This window comes from Saccopteryx bilineata, chromosome 10 (genome assembly GCF_036850765.1).
Source record: "Saccopteryx bilineata isolate mSacBil1 chromosome 10, mSacBil1_pri_phased_curated, whole genome shotgun sequence".
NCBI lineage: Eukaryota > Metazoa > Chordata > Mammalia > Chiroptera > Emballonuridae > Saccopteryx > Saccopteryx bilineata.
Window position 1 is genome coordinate 63,090,762 of NC_089499.1, and position 9,277 is coordinate 63,100,038.

Sequence of the window (9,277 nt, forward strand, 5' to 3'; positions counted from 1 at the left end):
ATACTTCTCTCTCTTTCTCTTTCTCTTTCTTGCTCCTCTCCTCCCATCTCTCCCTTCCTCTCTCTCAAATCAATGGAAAATTGCCTGACCTGTGGTGGCGCAGTGGATAAAGCGTCGACCTGGAAATGCTGAGGTCGCCGGTTCGAAACCCTGGGCTTGCCTGGTCAAGGCACATATGGGAGTTGATGCTTCCTGCTCCTCCCCCCTTCTCTCTCTCTCTCTCTCCCTCTCTCTCTCCTTTCTAAAACGAATAAATAAAAATTTTAAAAAATCAATGGAAAAATTTTAAAATAATAATAAATTATTTTTTAAAATACTAATGCCTGGGCTCCACCTCCAGAGAGTCTGGTTTTATTGTTCTTCAGAAGTTGTTTTTGAGGATCCCTGATGATTCTAGTGTGCAGCCAGGGCTGAGAACCACTGGCATCAGCCACGTCTCTGGGTCTTTGCACATTCCACTGTTTGGAAGACTATAACCAGAACCTTCCAGGGCTGGCTTCTCATCATTCAGGCCTTGCATTAATTTTCTAGGGCTGCCATAGCAAATTTTCACAAACTTGGCAGCTTAAAGCAGTTGAAATATATATATTCTCTCACAGTTTTGAAGGCCATAAGTTCAAAATCAAGGTGTCAGCCTGACCAGGCGGTGGCGCAGTGGATAGAGCGTTGGACTGGGATGCGGAAGTACCCAGGTTGGAGACTCCCAGGTCGCGCGCGGGCTCATCTGGCTTGAGCAAAGAGCTCGCCAGCTTGGACCCAAGGTCGCTGGCTCCAGCAAGGGGTTACTCGGTCTGCTGAAGGCCCACGGTCAAGGCACATGTGAGAAAGCAATCAATGAACAACTAAGAAGTCGCAATGCGCAACGAGAAACTGATGATTGATGCTTCTCATCTCTCTCTGTTCCTGTCTGTCTGTCCCTGTCTATCTCTGCCTCTGTAAAAAAAAAAAAAAAAATCAAGGTGTCAGCTGGTTTGGTTCCTTCTGGAGGCTCTGAGGGACAATCCATTCCATTCCTCTTTCTCCACTTCCAGTGGCTGCTGGCAACCTCTGGTGTTTCTTGGCTTGGGGCTTCGGCACTCAGACCTCTGCCTCTAGTTTCGCATGGTCCTCTTCTCTCCATGTTTTGTGTCTTCTTAAATTAATATTCTCTTAAAAGGGTATTTATCATTGAATTTAGAGCCCACTCTATTCTAGGAGCATTTCACCTTGAGGTCTTTACCTTAATTGTATCTACAATATCCCTTATTTTAAATAAGGTCACATTCTGAGATTCCTGATGGACGTATGTTTTGGGAGCCACAGTTCAAACCACTGCATACCTGGATCTAGCTGGTTGCTCAGTGGATAGAGCACCATCCTGGCACATTGTGGTCATGGGTTTGATCCTTGGTCAGGGATCAAACAATAAGTGGAACAATGAGTTAATGTTTTTCTCTCTTTCCATTTCTCCCTTTCTCCATTCCTCCCCACCCTCTCAAATTAATGGAAAAAGAAAAAACAACAAAACAAAAAAACCAAACCACTGCATACCTCATCAACTTCCCTAAGCATGCCTGCTAAACCAGCCCCCACCAAGTCTGTTGTCTGTGTTCTATATTCTTCTTAGCATAAATCACTGTCTAGACTTATAAGGATGTATTATGTCTCCCTCCCAACGAAATATAAACCCCCGTAGAGCAGAGACCATATTTCTCTTGTTCTCTACTGTATCCTCCAATTCCTGGTATAGTGTCTAGCACATAATGAACACCCAATAAATATGTGTCAAATGAATGAACAAAGTTTCTATATTTACCTTGTTTGCTAAGAGCTCAAGCAAAATTGGTGACCTATCTCTAGTAAGTAAGGCGGTCTCATGGGTCTGTTCTATTTCAACCTCACTCCTAGCCTCCTTTTACTCTTATTTCATCTCCATTTATGACTTATTTTTTTTTTTTTTTTTATTCATTTTTAGAGAGGACAGAGAGAGGGAGAGAGAGAGAAGGGGGGAGGAGCTGGAAGCATCAACTCCCATATGTGCCTTGACCAGGCAAGCCCAGGGTTTTGAACCAGCGACCTCAGCATTTCCAGGTCAACGTTTTATCCACTGCGCCACCACAGGTCAGGCCTATGACTTATTTTTATCTTATTTTATCATCTTATATAGCATTCAGATATCTTTTCAGTAAGTTATTCATAAACATTCATTCTGCAAAGATTTATTGAACCACCCAGTATCTGCCAGGCACTGATCGAGACCTAAGGATACATCGATGAGCAAAACAAAGATTCCTGCCTTTGTAGAATTTATAGATGAATGAGGACAGACAGAAGATAAGCAAAAACACAATAAGTTATATACAATAGAAAGTGAAAAGTATAACAGGATATTGTTATAATTGTAAGATGAAGTTGTAATTTTAAAATCCTCTAATGAAAAGAGAGTATTATTTGAATCAATTTATTGTATCAGGTGTGATAATAGAATTAAGGTTACAGCTGAAGAAATCCACATTTTCTAAGAGACGAATACTAATGTAGGGATGAAATGACATAACATCTGGGATTCGCTTTAAAGTGCTTTTTAAAAAAAAAGGAATAAGAGCCTGACCAGGCGGTGGCGCAGTGGATAGAGTGTCAGACTGGGATGTGGAAGACCCAGGTTCGAGACCCTGAGGTCACCAGCTTGAGCACGGGCTCATCTGGGTTGAGCAAGGCTCACCAGCTTGGACCCAAGGTCGCTGGCTTGAGCAAGGGGTTACTCGGGCTGCAGAAGGCCCATGGTCAAGGCACATATGAGAAAGCAATCAATGAACAACTAAGGTGTCACAACGAAAAACTAATGATTAATGCTTCTCATCTCTCTCCGTTCCTGTCTGTCCCTATCTATCCCTCTCTCTGACTCTCTCTCTGTCTCTGTAAAAAAAAAAAAAAAAAAAAAAAGGAATAAGAGAGAAAACAAGAATAGCTGAAATAAGAATGTCAAAAATCCTGATGGTTAAATCTGGATGATGGGTATATGGAAATTCATTGAACTATGTTTTTTACTATTGTGTTTATTTGAAATTTTTCATAATAAATTTAGTTTCTTTTCTCTTTTTTGTTTGTTTGTTTGTTTTGTTTTGTTTTTGTATTTTTCTGAAGTTGGAAACAGGGAGGCAGTCAGACAGACTCCCGCATGTGCCCAACCAGGATCCACCCAGCACGCTCACCAGGGGGCGATGCTCTGCCCATCTGGGGCATCGCTCTGTTGCAACCAGAGAAAATTCTAGCGCCTGAGGCAGAGGTCATGGAGCCATCCTCAGCACCCGGGCCAACTTTGCTCCAATGGAGCCTTGGCTGCGGGAGGGGAAGAGAGAGACAGAGAGGAAGGAGAGGGGGAAGGATGGAGAAACAGATGAGCGCTTCTCCTGTGTGCCCTGGCTGGGAATTGAACCCAGGACTCCTGCACGCCAGGCCGACGCTCTACCACTGAGTCAATGGGCCAGGGCTCCTTTTTGTCTTTTAAAAATTTACCAGTCTAGCCCTGGCCGGGTTGCTCCATTGGTTAGAAATGCAGAGCCTGAAGTGCAGAGGTTGGCGATTTGATCCCTGGTCAGGGCACATACAAGAACAAACTGATGTTCCTGTCTCTCTCTCTCCCTTCCTCTCTAGCTAAAACCAATTTTAAAAAATTTCTTTTAGCCTGACCAGGTGGTGGTGCAGTGGATAGACCGTCAGACTGGGATGCGGAAGGACCCAGGTTCGAGACCCCGAGGTCGCCAGCTTGAGCGCGGGCTCATCTGGCTTGAGCAAAGAGCTCACCAGCTTGGACCCAAGGTCGCTGGCTCCAGCAGGGGGTTACTCGGTCTGCTGAAGGCCCGCAGTCAAGGCACATGTGAGAAAGCAATCAATGAACAACTAAGAAGTTGCAACGCGCAACGAGAAACTGATGATTGCTGCTTCTCATCTCTCTCCGTTCCTGTCTGTCTGTCCCTATCTCTGCCTCTGTAAAAAAAAAAAAAAAAAATTCTTTTAATTTACCAGTCTACTTCTTTCTGAGTGTAGTTCAGTGACATTAAGTATTTTCACATTGTTGTGCAATCATCACTACTATCCACCTCCAGAACTTTTTTTGTCCTTTTAAAGGAAACACTGAATCAAAGTCTATAGAACATGGTACCCAGCTAGGGTGGTTTGGTACAGGGATAGGAGCAGAATACATGTAAAATCTGCAAAAACCCCAAACTGGGAGGGAGCAGCCTCCAAACATTGATAGGATGCCCCTAACATTATGGCTAAAGCCACCCTCAGTCTCTCTTGGGCATTAAGGTGGCCAGGCCAGGAGGGAAAGATCCCATGAAGTCATCTGGTCCAGCCCCTGACTGGAGGCAGGGCATCACCTATCCAGTCCAGGGCTGACTCACCCTCAGCGTTTACTGGAAAGTTAAGCTGCTCCCTTCTCATCCTGCCTTCCAGGAAAACCAAGCTTTTTGGAAACCAGGAGTGAGAGCTTGCCTCTTCCAGCCTGGGAGTTGGGGGAGGGTCAGGGAAGAGTAGGCTGGAAAAGTAGGAAGAGCTGGAGGGGGGCCAGCTTACCCTAACCTAATCACATTCTTGGAGCCAGGGAGTGGGTGGACCATCCCTCTTCCAGCCTCCCAAAGTCTGCTGCTGTGATTTAGAGGCTGGCTTACAGACTGAGGAATGTCCAATGGGCCCCAAGGACCCGCTGCAGAAAGGGACCCGTCTGCTTCCATCTGCGGAGGAGCACAGCACAAACCTGGCTTCAAGTCCCCACTCTGCCATGTTCTCCACTGTGACCCTGAGCAAGTTACTTAAACTGTCAGAGTTCAGTTGCTATCTCTGAAACGGTGGTATCGAACAATGGTATCTAACGCAGTGTTGTTTTGAGGATTAAATGAGATACTTTAATCTTTTGCCTAGTCCCAAGAGTATGGTCTTTGCTAGTAAATATTAGCTACCTGGAAAGCTAACACATTTGAAAGCAAAGCACTTTTTCTTGAGTGTTGGGGGTACCTGGCACCAGGTTAGAAGAGGCTGGCAGCAGCCCAGCCCCAGCTCATGGAAGAGGAGGTGGGCAGCATGGTGGTGGAGGGCTAGTGTAGCTAGTGGGTGCCTGGGTTCAAAATCCCAGCTCCACCTGTCATTAACTGTGATGTCGGGCAAACCACTGAATGACTTTCTATGGATGTCAGTTTTCCCCTCTGTAAAATGGGGAAAATAATAATAACATTGGCCTCACAGGGTTGACTCCTACATTAAGCACTTAGAACATTGCCTGGAACATGACGAGTCTGTGTTGACCATTATCCTTGATATTCTTTGGTTCTGTTAGAATCCTCCTCATCCATATCCAGTCATAATAATAATAATAATGTCAGCAGGCACTGTTTATTGTCTTTTCGCTTAGATATTCTCTTAATGAAACTTTGACATAATTCTCACTTTATTGGAGGGGAAACTGAGGCTCGGGAATTCTGGGTAAGGTACCCAAGATCACACTGGTAGTGCCAGGACTTGAACTCAGGTCTCTCTGACTTCAGAGCCCACACTTGTGGCCATTTACTAAGTTGCACTTAAGGGCCATCGCTGAATTTTATGGGGACTGTGGGAGAGGTCGGCACATAATACATAAACCCAATATATAAACCCTTGTAAAACCTTGAGACAGTGACCTGGCAACCCCGTACCATCATCCAATGTGCTGTGAGTGTTCAGAGGGAGGGTTCGGTGGAAGTCTGAGAAGCTGGTGAAGCCTAAGGAGGAGGAGGTCTGGCCTGCCCTGAGGCGTAGGTAGAATTTGGACTGGTGAGTTGGGAGGAGTGTAGCTTCAGGTGGGGACAAAGGTGTGGAGGTGGGGCTGGGCAGGGCCCTATGGGACCTCAGCCAGGGGCAGTGCCAGGGGTAAAGTCAGGGCAGGTAGGGGGCTGGCCAGCCTCCAAGTGGAATCCAGGCACAAAGCAAGAGGCAGAGGCCCCAGTGAAGGTCTGAGCTCTTTTTTCCTGTTAGCCAGGTTTTCCTTCCCCCAAGACTCAAGACTTGAGTTCCCAACTAGAAACTATTGTCCCTTACCCTCAAAATCCCAGAGTATGGAGACTCAAGGAAATAATAGACCCCCTGCTCAGACTCAACCTGGGACAGAGATTAAGGAGAGTGAGCAGGGGCCTTTAGCCCTACTTTATTAGTTCTCTCAGGGTGAACACACGCAACATGGCAGCTGGTATCCAGTGCACACCCAGGACCTGCTTCCACCGTTCCTCCACGCCAGGATGTGAGCGGGACCCAGTCCTGACACACTCTCCGTCCAAAACCAAATTCCACCCGTCATCAAAAAATGAAAGTGTCACCAATGGCTACTTAGGAATTTGAAAGGCAAGTTTCCCAGAGAGGCAGGACTTCCTGAAAACCCTCCCTCCCAGCCCAGCTCCTTCCCGAGGAACCGTTTTCCTGAGGCCTCAGCCTCACATTTCTTCTCTGCCCCTCCAGCCACTCCTTTCCTCCTTGCCCTTCAAGTCCCAGTCAACCTCAGCCCTCTCACATAAGAGTGCCGTTAGCAGGAGTGGCTACATAACTTGGAGGTCCTGGTGTCAAATGAAAATGTGACGCCCCTGCTTCAGAAATTATGAAGCATTCAAGGTGATGACAAAATAGCAGGAAGCAAGTGCTGGGCCCTTCTAAGCACAGAATCCTGTCAACAGCAAGGGCCGCATGGCCGTGAAGCTGACCCTGGCCCTAGTGCATGGCCCACATTGTCTAGAACAGTAAGTTTTCAAGAATTTTAAAGCAAAAGCCTGAGATTCATGCCCCCCCTCCCCCGTCCACCAAGCCTATTTGAGGACAGCTGTTCTGGGCTACTTCCACACCGACCCTCAACCTCTCACTCTCCATCCTGCCATGTTTGAACTGATCATACCTTTGCAGCGTGCTTTCACATGTTCTTTATGAGAGAGAAATTACCATCCCATTTTATAGTTAGGCAAACTGAGCTCCAGACTCGCCCCACCCAAGCTGGTGTCTTCCTGCCAGTAGCATATGTGGCACCAAAACTTTGGCCTCCAGACCTCCTGAGCATGAAACCATTTCCAGCAAAAAGGAACACAGAAACCATAGAGTGAATGTTCAAATGATGCAAACCACAACACTGAGGGAATTCACGTTATTTCTAATGGAACAGCAATTTCTCATGTTGAAGCAGCCTCCCCCCTCCCCAGACAAACACCAGACCTGAACAGACCTCACCAGATGAACTGCTGATGAAAACGTGGGGTCTGCCCCACCCTTCCTGACTCATCACAACTGGTGCTCCTAAGACCAGAGACCAAAGGAGAAAAACTTTTATTCCAAAAGGCCTATGGTACAGTTGCTTGTTTTATTTTATAGCTCATTAAACTTGGGGCCTCTTTTTTTCTTTCTTTTTTTTTTTTTTACAGAGATAGAGAGAGTCAGAGAGAGGGACAGACAGGAATAAAGAGAGATGAGAAGCATCAATTATCAGTTTTTTGTTGCGAGATCTTAGTTGTTCATTGATTGCTTTTTCATAGATGCCTTGACTGGGGGCCTTCAGCAGACCGAGTAACCCCTTGCTCAAGCCAACGACCTTGGGTCCAAGCTGGTGAGCTTTTGCTCAAACCAGATGAGCCCGCGCTCAAGCTGGTGACCTCAGGGTCTCGAACCTGGGTCCTCTGCATCCCAGTCCGATGCTCTATCCACTGCGCCACCACCTAGTCAGGCTAAATGAGCTTCTAATTGTGGAATTGTTTCAGATTTACAGACAAGTCGTAAAGGGAATGCGGAGCGTTCCCTCGCCCGGATTTCCCCGTTAACATTTATATTACCACAGTGTATGTAGTTGCCAGACCAAGAAACTGAAGTTGGCATGGGCACATTGCTGTTAGTTGACCTTCAGACTTGGTTTGGATTTCATCTATTTTGCCACTAATGTCCTCTTTCTGCTCCAAGACTCATTCCAGGGAAGCACCTGACGTTTAGCTTCATGACTCTCCTCTGATCTATGACAGTTGTTCCTGAAAGGTTTTGAGGAGGGCTGGCAGGAACCCTGGAGAGTGGTCTCCAATCTGGGTTCATTTGGAGGTTTTCTGCTAATAAAACTGGATTATAGGTTTTTAGAAAAAATAGCCAGGGTGAGGTGCCCTTCTTATCACATCTGTGACACCCACAGGCCACCACTGATGAGGTTCACCTGAGCTTGTCGTTGAGGCGGTGCCTGGTAGCATGTCTGCTTTGCTGTGAAGTTACTCTCTTTCACCGTCAAACTCTACTGTTTGGAAGCGAGTCAGTAAGTCTAAGTCACCCTCAAGTGGGTAGGGCAGGAACTAGCTTCTACCTCCGGAGGAAATCTGAATTTTTTTTTTTAATTTATTTATTTATTCATTTTAGAGAGGAGAGAGAAAGGGAGAGAGAGAGAGAGAAGGTGGGGAGGAGCTGGAAGCATCAACTCCCATATGTGCCTTGACCAGGCAAGCCCAGGGTTTCGAACCGGCGACCTCAGCATTTCCAGGTTGACGCTTTATCCACTGAGCCACCACAGGTCAGGCGGAAATCTGAATTTTTAAAATGTTAATTCAATTTTTTTTTGTTGTATTTTTCTGAAGTTGGAAATGGGGAGGCAGTCAGACAGACTCCCACATGCGCCTGACCAGGATCCACCCGGCATGCCCACCAGGGGGCAATAATCTGCCCATCTGGGGCGTTGCTCTGTTGCAACCAGAGCCATTCCAGCGCCTGAGGCAGAGGCCATAGAGCCATCCTCAACGCCTGGGCCAACTTTGCTCCCATGGAGCCTTGGCTGTGGGAGGGGAAGAGAGAGACAGAGAGGAAGGAGAGGGGGAGGGGTGGAGAAGCAGATGGGTGCTTCTCCTGTGTGCCCTAGCCGGGAGTCGAACCTGGGACTCCTGCACAATAGGCCAATGCTCTACCACTGAGCCAACCGGCCAGGGCTCAACTTATTTTTTAAGAAATCTATGCTCCTGCCTGACCAGGCGGTGGTGTAGTGGATAGTATGTCGGACTGGGATGTGGAGGACCCAGGTTCCAAACCCCAAGGTCTCCAGCTTGAGTGCGGGCTCATCTGGTTTGAGCAAAGCTCGCCAGCTTGGACCCAAGGTCACTGGCTTGAGCAAGGGGTCACTCGGTCTGCTAAAGACCCACGGTCAAGGCACATATGAAAAAGCAGTCAATGAACAACAATGAAAAACTAATGATTGGCCTGACCTGTGGTGGCGCAGTGGATATAACATTGACCTGGAAATGCTAAGGTCGCTGGTTCGAAACCCTGGGCT

General features: G+C 47.0%; 1 non-coding gene across 1 annotated transcript; it reads right to left on the minus strand.

Annotated features, from left to right (window-relative positions):
• Window positions 1–8,861: 8,861 nt before the first annotated feature.
• TRNAN-AUU (transfer RNA asparagine (anticodon AUU)) lies at window positions 8,862–8,937 on the minus strand. Its single transcript has one exon. It is a non-coding gene; the product is annotated as a tRNA-Asn (tRNA).
• Window positions 8,938–9,277: the final 340 nt, after the last annotated feature.